The sequence below is a fragment of the Monodelphis domestica genome, chromosome 4 (genome assembly GCF_027887165.1).
Source record: "Monodelphis domestica isolate mMonDom1 chromosome 4, mMonDom1.pri, whole genome shotgun sequence".
Lineage (NCBI taxonomy): Eukaryota > Metazoa > Chordata > Mammalia > Didelphimorphia > Didelphidae > Monodelphis > Monodelphis domestica.
In genome coordinates, this window is record NC_077230.1 from 179,783,027 (window position 1) to 179,799,479 (window position 16,453).

At 38.1% G+C, this 16,453-nt stretch overlaps 2 protein-coding genes across 3 annotated transcripts in view; one reads left to right on the forward strand and one right to left on the reverse strand.

Annotated features, from left to right (window-relative positions):
* The window catches only part of FASTKD1 (FAST kinase domains 1), a 46,214-nt gene extending 45,580 nt beyond the window's left edge, over window positions 1-634 (reverse strand). The window contains exon 1 of one of the 2 annotated variants that reach the window (XM_007494329.3): window positions 486-634. The gene's annotated coding sequence lies outside the window, so the exon portion shown is untranslated. The remainder of the gene's footprint in view (window positions 1-485) is intronic. The other variant, XM_007494330.3, reaches the window with a different exon arrangement.
* Window positions 635-682: 48 nt separating this feature from the next.
* PPIG (peptidylprolyl isomerase G) overlaps window positions 683-16,453 on the forward strand; it is a 91,653-nt gene continuing 75,882 nt past the window's right edge. The window contains exon 1 of the mRNA XM_056797269.1: window positions 683-1,093. The gene's annotated coding sequence lies outside the window, so the exon portion shown is untranslated. The remainder of the gene's footprint in view (window positions 1,094-16,453) is intronic.

A 16,453-nucleotide genomic window follows, 5' to 3' on the forward strand; every position in this document is an offset into this window, starting at 1 on the left:
AGGCCAGTCCCGGTTAGGTACTGAACAGGGTCACATAATGACTGGGTTGGCCACCCACACTGCTCAACTCTGAAGGTTCCTGAAAGCCTAACCTAGACCACTCCGCTTTCTGTCACTGAAAAATCTTCCGAAAGCTGAGGGAAGGGAAAAGGGGCTCATCGGGTCCACCGTGGAACCCCTCTCTCTTCCTTTACATCAATATATATTTTTGAAAACAACCGTCTTTTGGAGAGGATGGGGGAATCTCAGCCTGGGGGCAAGTGAGGTTAGCCAGACTCAGCGTCACAGGCTTAGAGCCTGGAAGGGATTTTAGGGGTCAGCAAGTCCAAAACCCTCATTTGGCATAAATTGACAGAGGCTCCGGAGTTCAATGCCTTCCCAGCAACAGAGCTATCGAGAGAAGTTTAGCAAGACACACGTGGGGCCGTTGTCGCAATGATCATTAAGAGCCCCACGACTTTCCCCTGGGCAAGATCAGTTTTTACCATTACTCCACCTTTCTCCCGTCTCATCCTGTCCAGGAAAAGGGACTCCCTCTCGTCTTGGTTAGCGGTGGTTCTGGAAAAGGCGTAGCTGCCCAGATGTCCGATCCAGAGGCTTGCACAAAGATAGGAAATATACTACATATCCCAAAAGGCAGTGTGGCAAGGGTAAAGGCGAAACCGGGGCTGCATGGCATTCTGGGAATTGTAGTCACATTCATTGCACCAGCTCTTGAATCTGATTCTGGATGTACATTTTTGGCTTTCTCTTTCTGCCAGAGTCATTGGCTGTAACATAATCAGAATATATTCAAAACTATTGCTTGTAAACAGCCAGATTGGTTGGTGTTTTTGTTTTGTTATTGTTAGAAGTCTGGAAAGTAGCATTATTTTTTGTCTTTTGTGTTGGCATTCAATGTGGATAGACTGAATTCTTTTAAGTAATTATCCAACACATTTAAGAGACTGCAGTGTTCCTAGGCTTGATGTAACCAGTACAATGCTGTGTGGAAATAGGAGCATTTGGAGAAACTCACCATCCAAAAGGAATCGTTTTCCATTTGAATTCTGTGCTGGACATCCTCCATGACCGTGACAAACACCTTTGGCAAGTATGTATTTACCTGTTTTATCCTCAGCTTGACAGTAATAATCAGAGGGTCATTTAACAAAATTATCTGTTGTTAAATTTTTTTCAAGGAATTCTGAATGATTGTTATATGTGCATGGGAGACAACTCTTCAGAGAAGAATTCTTAAGGGTTTTTTGTTTTGTTTTGTTGCTCTACCAAATCATTTTGTGTAGTTAACAAACAGTAGACACAATAGGATTTTCTATTCTCTGATGTTCAGTTAATTGAGTGATTATAAAGATATAGTCAATTGTAGAGTAGCAGTTATGAAAGTCTTTGCCTTTTGTCTCCTACCTTTAATCAAGAATGCTGTCAATGAATATATAGATGATTCACATAAAGATTTTTTAGTAATTGGAAAGTAAATATATGGGTCAGTAGTTATTGATATTTTTTTGGTTACCTTTTTCTGGTAATGATAATGTTTGTGATTTTTTGCCAATGTATGGGAAACGCCCCCCCCCCCTTTCAGACTATGATATGTAAGAAGGTACTGCCACTTTTGAATGTGAACATTTTGCTTAAAAGGGCAGAGAAAGAATATTTGTATAAAAACATTAATAGATCAGTGTAAGAAGAAATACAACTCCAGATAAAATGTTATGGAAACAAAGACTTCTGAGGACCAGAGAGAAAACTGCCCCTCAAATAAATGTACTGATATGGCTTTTTTGAAAGCAGAATGCTGACTGTAGTAATTATGGCTGCAGAACATTTTGTAGCCTTTCACCTTATTTGCATGTGACTGTTCTCAGACATTTTAAAGATATTGTTAATAAAATATAAATCAAATAATTATTTGGAGACTATGAGAAGATTATATAAGGACTTCTGGGATTATACCTGACACAATGATTTTTAGTTTCACATTAAAAGTGGAAATGGGTCACTGCTAATAAGGAAACTGATTTGAAAAGAGAAGAGCAATAAATAAGATTTATTATTATTATTAAATGCCAGGGATGTAGCTGAGAAAGAAGGGAAAATACCCAATGCAGGTATATATCTGAGAGTCAGGAGTTGAGTCTGAGTTAAAAGTGAGCCTGACTGTTTTGGTCAAATGGAAATTCTGGGAAGGAATTCACCAATCAGAAGAGAGGCCCCAATGGGCTACTCATCTCCAACTTGAGAAAGCAGCTGGATGGATATGATTTAAAAAATAAGCAGTTGAAATATTTGAGTGCAGGAAGAGTCCAGGATAGAAGGCTTAGGAGGCAAGGAGAAGAATTGCTTACCAAGATAGGAGCTGATAGGATTTGCATTTGTTTTGCTGGAAACACTGCTGATTGGACAGGATGCATTGCTGTGCTGAGAATCAATTGTCTGGAAAGAGGTAGAATTGCTCTCTAGAGCCTCCTGTACCCAGAAAGAAGGAGAACCTCTCATGGATTTTCTTGGATATCCATACTAAGTCTGGCACTAATATGGTGAGCCTCTTGGGAGCAGAGGGACATCAGGCTGGCTGAAGAGGGAGAACTAGCCCAGGTCAGAAAAATAAAACATGTTGGGCACTAGGATTAGGCTCATGGGTGACTAATGTCCTTCTTGCAAGATAGGGAGATCAAGTCTCAAAAAACAAAAATCTAACATTTTATAATTCGATAAATAATAAATACAGTAGTTTGATGTTTCTTTGGTGACTCAGGAGCAGCAGAAAAGTAGCTTTGTGTACCAAGAAAACTATGGGGATCAAATGGGAAAAATATATTGCCCAGCAGATGACAGGTGGTACAGACTGTTCTGTAGAGATGCAGGCCTGCCATCCTCAGTCATGTGCCTCCCTATTAGATTTCTGTGTGTGCCAATTCTCTCTTGTACTGTGCTCGTTGGTGGGATAATCATTTGATTTTGATTATTTCTGCTTGTCTTCTTTTTAAGTATATATTGTGATTATTCCTATATTTGCCTTCTACTGAGTAAATATTATTCTTATTCTTGCATTTGCCTTCTTATGAGTAAATGCTACAATTGTTCTTACTTTTGTTTAACTTTTAGTTCAGATTTAATAGTCAATGGTGTTACTGTGACTGATTTCATGTAAATGAGAAATATACTGAATGAACTCACACAATAAAGAATGGCAAGAGTACATCTACCCTCTTCTCTCTCTCTGCTCCTCTCTCAACACACACACACACACACACACACACACACACACACACACACACACACACACACACACACACACACACAATTATCCTAGGTCCTGACCGACAATGTGAGTTATAGCTTTGCCTGGCACTGCTCTGGGAAAGAAACTCAGACCTGGGGCTGCTTCCAAAGGCAGGTTAGAAATGATTCAGTCCAAAGAGAAGAAATATTGGGTGCCTTAAGGGACAATTGTCTTCATGAGTTGTTTGAGACCATATGCAAGATACATATGAAGTAAGTCTTATTATACACTAAGCACTGTGCTATGTACTAGTGTTATAAATACAAAGTTGAAGATCATCTCTACCCTACAACCTGGATGGATAGCCTGTAGGACTAGTCAGTCACTACATACATCTTGAACAGGCATCAAAGACTGGCAATGAAGAGGGAGTAGATTTGAACAGGAGGAAAATAAATTAGATTATTTAGGGGGAAGTTACACAGGGCTTTTGATTTCTTCTATGAACTGTTTTTTTAAATTGCTGTTCTTCAAACAGGACATATTTTCACCTCTTGCCGTGACTTTGCACTGATTGTTTCCCTGTCCTTGAAATGCTATCTCTCTCCACTTCTAGCTTTTAAAAATCCCTGGTTTCAAGCCACAGCTCACCCACCACTTTCTGAAGGAAACCTTTCCCAATCCCAATCCCCACAGCTCTTCATGCCTTCCCCTTTAAGTTTTCTTTCCATCTACTTTGTATGTGGCTTGAATATATAGATGTATTTTGTATTTTACATATATGCAAATCTATATTGAATGCTTAAAGACAAGAACTGTTTTTGTTTTTCTTTATAGTTTCAGTACTTAGCACAGTGCCTGAGTTTACTGATTTCTTGTTGGTTGGGTGATTTATTGAAACAGAAGCTCTTCTTTTATAACACTGAAATTTTTCCAGGGATTTTCTATGTCTATGAATCATAGAATGCCCTAGTCTCCAAAGGATTAAAGTTATGAGCCACCCAAGGGATAATGGGGAAGCACATTTTATAAAGAAAAAAAATCACAGGAAAGAAGTGATATAAAGGCTATTATTACTAAGATGTATGACTAGAAAAGAAAGTGAACCAGTCCTGCAGTGATAGTGAGAGAATCACAAATGGTCTATATGCTCCCTTGATTTCTACAAAATGTCAAAAATCTAGAGGAAGAGTCCCAGCATATTGGTTGGGTGGACTCTCTGTAGAGGGTTTATGAAAGGATGTAGATAAGAGTAATAAGATGAAATGACTTATCTGAACAGAGATCACAGATCCCTTGAAGTAACATTTATCTTAACATAAAACTAGATCTATTTTAAGATGAAATTAGATTTCTTGAGGAACTTGAAAGGTAGTATGACTTAAAGAAGGTAGAGGATTGGATTAGCCTTGACTCCTTCAATTATTACCTGTGTGATCTCAGGCAGATCATATAACCTCTTAGTCAATCAGTAAATATGAAGAACCTCCTATGTGCCAGACACTGGAACATAAAAAGAGGCAAAAGACAATTCCTGCCCTCAAGGAGCTAGTCTAATGGAAGAGACAACAAGCAAGCAAATATGTACACACAAGCTATATACAGGATAAATAGGAAATAATTTAGAGCAGAAAGGCCCTAGATTTAAGAGGTGTTGAGAAAGGTTTCCAAGAGAAGATGAGTGTTTATTTGGGACCTAAAGGAAGCCAGGAGGTGGAGAGAAGGGAGAATATGTCAGGCACTGGGGCTAGCCAGAGAAAATGTTCAAAGCTAAAAGATGGAATGTCTTGTTTATGGAATAGCAAGAAGGACAGTTTCATTGGATCACAGTATATATGGCAGGGAATAAGGAATATAAGGAATAAAAGGTAAAATTACTGAAAAGTAAGGAGTAGGGGTGTGTAGACTATGAAGGGCTTTTGAATTTTATATTTGATCCAGGGAGCCACTGGAGTTTAGTTGGAGTGGGGAGGCAGCAGTGGAACAGTGACATGATTGAACCTGCACTTTAGGAAAATCAGTTTGGTAGCTGAATGGAAGATTGATTGGCGTGGGGAGAGCTGAGGCAGGCAGACTCACCACCAAGCTATTGGAGTACTCTAAGTCTGAGGTTAACAATAACCTGTACCAAGATGGTGACAGTATCATAGGAGAAAAGGGGGAGTATTTTAGAAATGTTACAAAAGTAAAATCTACAGGCCTTGGCAACAGATTGGCTATGGATGGTAAGAGATAGTGAGGAGTTGAGGCTAACATATATTGTGAGCCTGAGTGACTAGAAAGATGGTGTTTCCTTTGGAAGAATAGAGAAGTTAGGAGGAAGAAAAGTTTTATAAAGAAAGAAAAAAAGATTGATAGAACAAAACTTCTTAGTCTTGTTAGTACATTTTTTAAAAATCCTTGTCTTCAGTCTTAGTATCAATTCTAAGATAGAAGCACAGCAAGGACTAGGTAATTGGGATTAAGGGGCTTGCCCAGGGTTAAACAGGAAAGAAGTATCTGAGGGCAGATTTAAACCCAGGTCCCCTGGACTCCAAGTCTGGGGTTTAATCCAAATGTGCTACCTAGCTATTCCTATACTGGCTTTAATATGAAGTGCACAAATCATACAAAGTCAATAGGTCTGCAGACATACCCAGTTTGGTCTAAGGTCTTGAGCATCAACATGATTTTTATAAGGAAAAAGAGGAACAAAACAAAAGGGTTATACAAAAATTACAAAATAAATAAGAATAAGTGTCTGGTAGGATTGAGGTAGGTCTAAGATGGAACTACTGACAATTCTAACAAGTAAATTGGATTGGACAATATGTGCATCGTGTGGTTATCTTGTTTTGAAAGTGGGTTTTGACAACCCCCTGGAAAAGAAAATCTGAAGTCTCAGTGGATCATGAAATCTGTATCTCCCTGGCCAGTTTGTGGTTGACTTGTAAAGAAACAAGGAAGGAAGGGGTATTTCAGAAGAGAAGGATCATTAGCTAGGAAACTAATAAAGAGTTTCAAAAGGATAGAAAGGAGGAGTTTTTTATGGCAGAGAAGTTCTGGGAATTTTTGACATATAGCCACTTTGGTATACATTCTTATATTGAAATGAGTAATATGATTATCTTCTTATATGAGTATATTATGCCTAAATGATTAGTTTAACATTAATTCTAAATTCCAAAGTTGACTTAACACAACTATTAAGTCTATTAATAGCTGGGATCATCACTTACTATACAATCAGATCAACCAGTAACAGTTTCATGTTAATAATTGTGCTTATCAATCAATAACAATTCCTAATCAATAATCAAACTTATCAGTAAGGAAAAAATAATGAATTTAGTTTTTAACATGCTGATTTTAAAATGTCTACTGGACATACTGTTTGAGATACTCTGGTTTGAAAGGCAATTGGAAATTGGAGGTCAGCAGACAGGCTGATGCTTTGAGCATCATTAGCATAGAAATAGTAATTAAATCTATGGGAGCTGATCATATCACCAAGTGGAGTAGTACAGAGGGAAAAGAGGATCCACAAAAGAACTTGTGGAATACTTATAGTTAGAAGGTATAATCTGGATAAGTATCCAAAAAAGAACAGTCTAATAAGTAAATGGAGACCCCTGGAAAAACTGGCGAGTGTCAAATGCTGAAAAGAGATTGAAGAGAAAGAGGACTGAGAAAAGGCCACTGGTTTTGACAACTAAGATATCAATGATATCAATAATAACAGAGAGTAGTTTTGGGTTGGGAATGAGATTGGAAACCATGTTATAAGGGGTTAAGAAGAAAGCGAGAGGAGAGAAAATACAAGCATCTATCGTAGATGGCCTTTTCAAGCAGTTTAGCCACACGGGGCAGAAGGATGACAGTTATTGTGAATGGAAGCATCAAGTGAATTTTTTTTTAGGATGGCAGAGTCATGGGCATGTTGATAGGAGGGAAGGAAAGTAGGAACAAAGGAAGGAAGGAAGGAAGGAACAAGTAAACATAGAGCCTGAAAATAAGTGGAAAAGTAGGAACGAGGACAGAGGGGACATGCTTTTGGAGGAGACAAGAAGGAATGTTAGTTAGGGTTAGTCTTGGTAAGGAGTTAGGGCCTTTCATTCATGTGAGGTGGGTAAAGGAGGAGAAAGTGGCAAAAACGCATGTGAGTGACAGGAGTTGAAGAAAAGGTAAGAATAAAGAGAGCTCATGGCCTCAATTTTTTCTGTAAAATATGAGGCAAGACTCTCCACTGATAGAGTCGGGGGTGGGGGTCAGTGCCATGGGAAGTTTGAGAAGGGATGAAAAAGTGAGATAATAAGGGAATTGTGTTAGAATTGCCTCTGAACTTAAACAAAAGTGAATGGACTAGATTATCTCTGATCTCACTTTCAGACCTGGGCACCAATTACTCCTAATCCTAAAATATACTCGAGTGTTGTGCTAGATACCTGTGGAATAGAAAATTGTAAGATTTGACCCTGTCTTTCTTGTTCAGTTGTGTCTAACTCTTCATGACCCCATGGAATATAGCATATCAGGCCCTTCTATCTACACTCTCTCTCACAAAGTCTGTCTGAGTTCATGTTCATTGTTTCCTTAATACTACTTAGCTGTCTCATTCTAGATTGTCCTCTTCTATTTTCACCTTCAGAGTCTTGGGGTTACGAGGAGTTGGACTTGACTAAACAGTCCTGTTTTCCAGGAGCTTATAAGTCCTCCAGTTTTTAACCTATATATCCCTTCTTCCTCTTCTTTCCATTATCAGACATTATTCTTCATTCTCACTGTGACCTCCATTTCCTTACCCCTTCTCTAGCTACTTTCTTTTCTTTTTCCCATCTTGATCTGTTGGTGAACCAGTTAATTTCTATATTCCTCTCTTCTGTTGAGTCCCTGGCCCCTTTTATCACACTGCCAACTTCACCCTGCCTTTTTCAGCCTTGGATAATTCCATTATCGGCCACCTTCATTCTTTCTGAATGTAGGTAAGGAAAATCATGCAATCATGCTAACTGAAATGATTACAAATTTATATTGCACAACCTCAAATGGGCCTTCACTGCCCATTCTCACATCTCTAAATGTTTTTTAAACCAGAGCATCTGAAAACTGGCCTCCTTGCTGTTCCATGAACAAGACATTTCATCTTTCAGCTCTGAGCATTTTCTCTAGTTAGCCTGCCATGCCTGAAATGGTTTCCCTACTCACCTCCACTTCTTGGCTTCCCTGGCTTCCTTTAAGACCCAAGTAAAATCTCATCTTCTACAGGAAGCCTTTCCCAACTCTTGTTAATTCATATTTGTTTCCTTGTTTTCTCTCCCACTAGGCAAGTTCCTTTAGGACAGAGACTGTCTTTTGCCTCTTTTTGTATCCCTAGAATTTGATGCATAGTAGTCATATTAAAAATGTTTATTGATTGATTATTCACTTCTTAAACATATGTAAAGATTTCCACTCTAAAGCCGTTCTTTTAAAGGTTACTGATGATTTTCCAACAACTAAAAATCTGATCACCTTGGAGTTAGGTGGCTCAGTGGACAGTGTGCCACACCTGGAATTAGGAGGACCTGGATTCAAATGTGGCCTCACATACTTCCAAGCTGGGTGACCTTGGGCAAGTCACTTAACATATCTGCCAAAGTTTCCTCAACTGTAAAATGGAGAAGAATAATAGTACTTAGGGCATGCCCAGTGGATAGTGTGCCAGGCCTGGAGACAGGAGGTTCTGGGTTAAAATCTGGCCTCAGACACTTCCTAGCTGGGTGACCTTGGATAAATCACTTAACCCCCACTGCCTAGCCCTTAAGGCTATTCTGCCTCAGAATCAATTTGTAGTATTGATTCTAAGATGGAAAATAAGGGTTAAAAAAAATCTACTCACCTTTTCTTCCTCCTTATATTCCTTAAGCTTTCTCTGAATCATGCTTTATACCCCCTTTTTGGAATTTCATCCTCCACCATGACACTATCCTTTTATTTGCTAAATACTTCTCTGCTTCCTTTGCTAATTCATCTTTCATTTAATCTCTAACAATCAATTTCCTCATCTTTAAAAATTTTTAAATTAGATTAAATGAACTCTAAGGTCCCCTCCCTAAATCTTTGATATACTGTGATCCCAACCTCTGAACTTAACATATTCCATAGGGTATTTACCAACTGGGTGGCCTTCCTTCACCTCAGTTTCTTTATCTGCAAAATGGACTCAATAATAGCTACACTATTTCAGAGGGATGTTCTGTTATAAAACCCACATGTTTTATGTTATATAATAAAACATAAAGCCCAAACGTGGCTAGGGATAATAAACCCACCTCTTGCAGGTGAATAACTCAGATAAGCTATTTAATGTTCAAGCAACTCTGTGGATCTGCATCCCCTTAAAATCATAGCTCATAAGTACCAACTAAGATTTATGTTTTCTAAGCAGAGGACACTATTAGTTCAAAGCAAAGTATGGAATGAAATATCAGAATAAGAAAGTACTAGTAGAATATTTCTCATAAGCCTGGGATTTGCTCTTCCACAAATTAGTACATCATCAGTGAGAAAAGTAGAAAGATATGGGGAACATATGTAGCCAAGTTGTACTTATGACATGGCATCTTATGGCCCCAATGATCCTGAGCCTTGATGATGTCATTGGACTAGTCCAATTGATCCTGTTTTTTCTCTGATCTAGCAGTCTCTTTCAGATAGGAAGTGTTAGCCAGGTCTTACTCCTTGCTGGTTTCATGTGACTGCTGCTTGAAGATGCTCCACTGGTCTTAGTTACTCCTGGTTGCTACCAGTTGTCCCTGGGCACAAAGTTGTAGAAATTTCTGTATCTAACTTTCAGCTTTAGCTAGAGTTCTCTTCCAAAGTGCTACTTCTTTCCCTTCACTAGGGATCAACAGATTTCAAGAGGTCTGCAAATTTAGATGGGAAAAAATTACTTTTTTTTCTTTTTTTTCCTTGATGGGAATGGATCCTTGCATCATTTATTTTGATTTAAATTTTTTTTATTTTGAATATTTTTCCATGGTTACATGATTTATGATTTTTCCTATCCCTCTTCCTTCCCCACTCGCAGAGCTAACAAGGAATCCCACTCAGTTATGCACGTATCATTGTTCAAAACCCATTTCCATGTTATCCATATTTGCAGTAGTGATCTTTTAACATCAAAACTCCAATCATATCCCCATTGAACCATATGATCAATCATAGGTTTTTCTTCTGTGTTTCTGCCACAGTTTCTCCCACAGTTCTTTCTCTGGATGTGGATAACATTTTTTCTACTAAGTTCCTCTGGATTGTCCTGGACCATTGCATTACTGCTAGTAGAGAAGTCCATTACATTCGATTGTGCCACAGTGTATCAGTCTCTGTTTACAATGTTCTCGTGGTTCTGCTCCTTTCACTCTTCATCAATTCCTGGAGGTCATTCCAGTTCACATGGAATTCCTCCAGTTCATTATTCCTTTCAGCACAATAGTATTCCATCACCAACAGATACCACAATTTGTTCAGCCATTCCCCAATAGATGGACACCCCATCATCTTCCAATTTTTTGCCATCACAAAAAACATGACTATAAATATTTTTGTACAAGTCTTTTCCCTTATTATCTCTTTGGGGTACTAAATTTTTATTTTCAATAACCTTTATTTATGTAGTCCTATTGTATTATATACACTTAAAAGCATTATTCTGAGATGAAGCCCATTGATTTCACCAGATTGCCAAAGGATTCCATGACCAAAAAAGTGTAAGGATCCTTGTTGTTAAAGGAAAAGTGGGCTCTGCCATCTCTTTTAGCTGAGAGTGCAATGGGTTAAACTTTCATATAAGCAGTCAGTGGATTAAAGAAGAATCCTTAGCTAGTTTTTCTCTCTCCTGAGGAGAGTCTAATTCTAATTCCTCAGAGCCTTGGCTATGTATAACAAGCTATTCCTCGCTAAAATGATTTTCCTCCCCCAAGTTATAGCCTGTCACCCAAGGAACACACTCAGGTAGTCAAAAGAAAAAAGATAGATAGATGCATATCTTTATTTATATTTACATTTTAACCTCAACTTTCTCCTTATCAGGGCAGGGTATCTATTTCAAGCCTCTAATTGCTTGATTGCCAAACTGCATCCCTTCTGTAACACTTTAGTGACTTTCTTTTCAACAAAACACTAAAAGGTGTCTGGGTCTAAAGTCCTTGATTTCCTCAGATCAGAAATTCTCCCCTAATCTTCCATGTAAATGAATGAGAACAGCTGCATTTACAAATACTTTGCACTTGTGGAATGTTTTAAGTTTACAAAGGGCTTTACATATGTTAACTCAATGGATCTCTATATTTTCCTAGGTGAGGTACTTGTTGCTTCTAGGTATGATCCTCCATCTTAATTCTTTGTTCCAAATTCCCGTTTTTATTAGGTATAAGTATCCAACAGCTAGACTTGATGGAGACTGCCAGCTCCTCTAAGGCCTTCCCAAAATCTTTTCCTTCAGCAACTTTCAGAGGAGTTGGTCTCTTACATCATCTCAAAACAAAAATCTAGTAGTGCCCTGATCTCCTCAGTGCTTGAAGAGTCCCAAAAAAGACTGAAGAAAGATAGAGATCTATCCTTCTCACCTACTCTGCACCACTCCTCACCAGGGCTGGGCATTTATCTCTATCAATGAAGAGAGTCCCATACTAATGGGCTTTGGGACAGGGATTATAGTAATAACTTCTTAATTAATCTTCCTGAGTCTAGTCTATCTCCATTCAAATTCATCTTAGATACCATAATCAAAATAATCATTGCTCCACTGTTCAAAAAAAACATTAATACACTAAAATAGTTGAGTTTGAATTGCTGAATTATGTCCAATGAGCCTGACATTTAAAGTCTTCATACTCCTTTTCCAATCTAACTTTCTAGTCTTGTCTGACATTACTTCTGTTCACATATCCTATGCTATCAAAACTGGCCTATTGGCTATTTCTCAAGCATATCCGAATCATTAGGCCTCCAAATATTTGCATATGTCATTCCCTTTTCCTAGAATAAAACCATTTTCTACCTTTCTATACCTGTCAAGATTCTACCAATCCTTTAAGGCCCAACTTAAATGCTATCCTTCATGTAGCCTTTGTTGATGTTCTGAACAAAATGTGACCCCTTCTTTTGGATCCTGCTTTGGTTTGTACTCTCTTTTGGCTTTTGCTAAATTCTTCCTTGTAAATAAATATCTTTATACATCTGTAATGTAATGTACAAAGCATTGTGCTAAGCAATAAAGTTACAGAGTTGGGGAAATGATTGAATCCTTGTCCTCAAGGAATTTGTAGCTTACTAGGGAAAATAGGAAATATGCATAGATAATACAATGCAGAATGTAATGGAGGCAAAGGAAAGATCCAGACAAAGTAATGTAGGACAATTTTAGGAGGGAGAGAACATTAACAACTTAGGAGAATCAGGTAAGATTTCAAAGAGAAGATGAAGTTTAAACTGAACTTTGAAGGACAAAAAGGATTTTGAGATAAGTGATGAAGAAGAAATGTACTCCAAGCATACTCCTAGCACAAGTGCACAAAGGTGAGAGATGGGATGGGCCATTAAGTAATGGGAACATCTAGTAATCCATTTTAGCTTAGAGTACAAGAAGGTGAATAAAATGAATTTAGTTCTAAAACAGGTTGAGGTAAGGTTGTGGTTGGAACTAGTTAGTAGAGGGTCTGAAATACCAGAATGGAATTTGATATTTTATTAGAGATAGTGGGGAATCACAGGATTTTGAGCAGGAGAATGACATGGTCAAACCTGGGCCTTAGGAAGATTAGTTTGGCAGCTCTGTAAACCCCTTTCCATTGTTTAGCAAAAGGTTTCTGTCCTAAAGTAGTCTTAGGTAGGGAGGAGAAGGATCCTCCCATGCCAAGGGGTTTCACATTCCAATAGAGTTCTTACTATCAGTAGGAAATTTTTTCCAGTATGAGATTTCCCAATGGGGAAATTTCCAACATTCATAAGTCTAAGAAATTTTAAGGTTTACAATGAGGACAAACTGGGAGCAGAAAGACCAATTAAAAGGCTGTTATTATAGCACAATGAGAGTTGATGGTGGTGGCAGCATGCTAACAGATGATCTAGACCAGTTATGGCAAACCTTTTAAAGATGGAATGCTAGGCCCAGGCCCCCCTTCCCAGACCAAGTGATATGCCTAACCCCCCCACCCCCAACCTCCTTGGTGCCTGTCTTCCCCATTGACTGCCAAGCATGCCCTGCCCCACTTACCCCACACAGGGGAGGGTGGAAGCTCTCCCATTGGGCTGCTGGGCAGAGGGGTGGGTAAAGTGAGGAATGTCCTCAGTAAGTATAGAGAGGGGGAGTGGAGTGGCCTGAGCTCTCCACTCCCCTCCAGGTCTGTCACCTGTAAACCACCCACCTTACCCCCTGTGTGCTCCCATTGGCTGCTGAGCAGAGGGGAGATGTGAAAAAATGCCATTAGGCATGGTGGAGAGTTCCTCTGCCTTTGTAATAACAAACTGGGGGTGGGGGGGGAGTGGCCACATGCCCACAGAGGTGCCATCTTTGGCAACCATGCCAAAAATTCGCCATCACTGATCTAGACATATAATTGATAAGCTCTGAAAGCTGCTTAGATGTGGGAAGTGAATGTGAGGGAAGGGTCAAGTATAGATACAGATTTACAAATCTGGATGATGCAAAAATTGATAGTGTTTCCAAAAGAAATAGAAAAATTGGAAGAAACAGGAGAAAAAATAATTTTATCACAAGATCATGGATTTAAACCTTGAAGATACCCTCTAAGGTCATCTCATTCAACCCCTTCTTTTTATAAATGAGTTAACTGAGGAACAGAGAAATGAAGTGACTTCTTGAGAGTCACACAGGTAGTACATAACAGAGATGGGTTTTGAACTCAGGTCCTCTATGTCTTTAGTATATCCTGTATCCTACCTACTAGAGTGAAATTATGTAAGGGCAAGAATCATGTCTTTAATCAAGCAAAAGACTATGAACACACCCTCCTTGATTGTGTCCAGTTACCTTCACCTCTCAAGATTCAAGGGGTACCCCTGAAGGACAAGGTGGTTTTCCAAATGCTATTAGCCTAACCACCTTCCCTTGTTTCTTCTTCTCTGATTATGAGTTGGTTATTATTTAATCAGTTGGTCTCAATTATCTTTTAGAAAATTATATTTACTAAGGTGTTATAGTTAGAATAGTTGATACAAGACACCACCCTAAAAGTTTATGATATTCCCTCCCAACAATACATAACAGGGTTCAAGAGAACATGGGTTCAAGCTTAGAGAGCACATGTAACAAAAAAGTGATTCATATCTATTGGTAAATGAAATCTTCTTTTCTTCCTGAGTTGTTCATGAAATTCCTTTTAGGTATAGTGAGGTTTCTTTGCTAGACACCTTACAGAGCTATGAACTTACTTCTAGACTATCCTTGGCTCCCAATATAGATACTGTCATCTGCTGATCTGGGGAGAAAGCTAGGACACAAACTGGTAAATGAGAAATTCAAAGTCCTTTGGACTTTTCAAAAACTCATAAGATACTTTTGCCAAAGGGGTACTGAGGAAGGAAACCTAAGCCAAAGTTGGAAGTCTCTCCCCTCTCTTGACCTCCACATAAGTTATGCCTTCTCTAAGGAGTTAATTGTAATGTTTTTATTGTTCCAATTGCTGGAATGACTATGGGTTTGAGTTATTTTTAATATTTCATTTTCCTCCAATTATATGTAGGAATGATTGGTTTTTAAAACTCACAACCAAATTTCCTAAGCCTATTATCCTATGTAATTTTCTTCTAAAAGAACTTCAGTGAGTAGGCACTTTTCTCATTCTAAAACTTATTGTTGAGGCAGGGCATCTCACTACTAACTTTATTTTTTTTCCCACTTTATTTATTTATTTTTAAATATTTTCCCATGTTTACATGATTTATTTTCTTTCCCTCCCCTTCTTCCCTCCCCACCTCCCAAAGCTAACAAGCAATTCCACTGGGTTGTACAAATGTTGTCACTTGATACCTATTTCCATATTATTCAATTTTGCTAATAAAGAGATTTTTTAAAGGCCTAAACCCCAAATCACATACCCATATATATCTGTGATAATTGATGTTATTTGTTTTGCTTTTGCATTTCTACTCCCATAGTTATTTCTCTCAATGTGGATAGCATTCTTTTATATAAGTCCTTTGGGAGTGTCCTGGCTAGTTGCATTGCTACTAGCAGCAAAGTCCATTACATTTCACCACAAATTTTAAGTGGAGTGAGGTGATTTGATAGAATAAATGAACCAACCACATCCTTACAAGTGTCAAGGTAAAAAGCTCTAGATAATGGGGTATAAATATATAAAAATTAAGAAAAAATTGAGCTGAGTTTTGAAGGGAACTGGATTCCAAGAAGTTCAGATAAGGAAAGGTTATATTCTATGAACTGGGTATAACCAGTGCAAAGGTATGGAGTTGAGAGACCAAGTATCATATGCCTTCTATTTATTTTGTAGTCAGTGTTCTTTAAAGAGCAATGTTTATTAAATGTCATTAACTAAAGAGGAATAACTTAGCAGCTTTGTAACAGTATACAGCTGTTGAATTCATGCCATCTCCATATAAAGCTTTAGTCTGAAAGGTCAAAGAATACCCGAAAATACCAAAAAATTTAGAAATACATATTTGGGGCATATTTAGTTATTAATTATATGTGTGCTGGCAGAAGAGCAAAATGCTTAAAATTTTTTGTTTTTCAAAAATATATTAAATAACCCTTATAGCTTGCTTACTGTTTACACAAGCAAGGTACTTGAAAAGAGATTGTTTAAAGAGTAGTGGAATCTCTTATTGAACCATAAAAGTTAACTTCTATGATCATCTACAGTAATTGGCATGAACATTTTTTCCTGTAATGAAAACAAAATTGTGCAATAAGTCATAATATTCCTAGCTCTGTTAATTAACCTTTGTTTTGTTAAAGTTCAAAATAATTTCACAATATGTTCTGCAAAATGGGAATTTGATACAGAATCATAACCTCATACATGGGACCCTCTAGCTGGTTTTTGGACGCTGGGCATTTTCACTGACTTCCCAGTGCTTGTAATTCTCTTCCCTCTACCCAGTTTCTCTTACTTCCTTTTTCAAGTCTCAGCTAAAATCTGACCTTCAGCAAAAAACTTTTCTCCTTAATGCTAGTGCCTTCCACTGAAATTTTCTCTCATTTACTCTGTAATCGCTTATCTA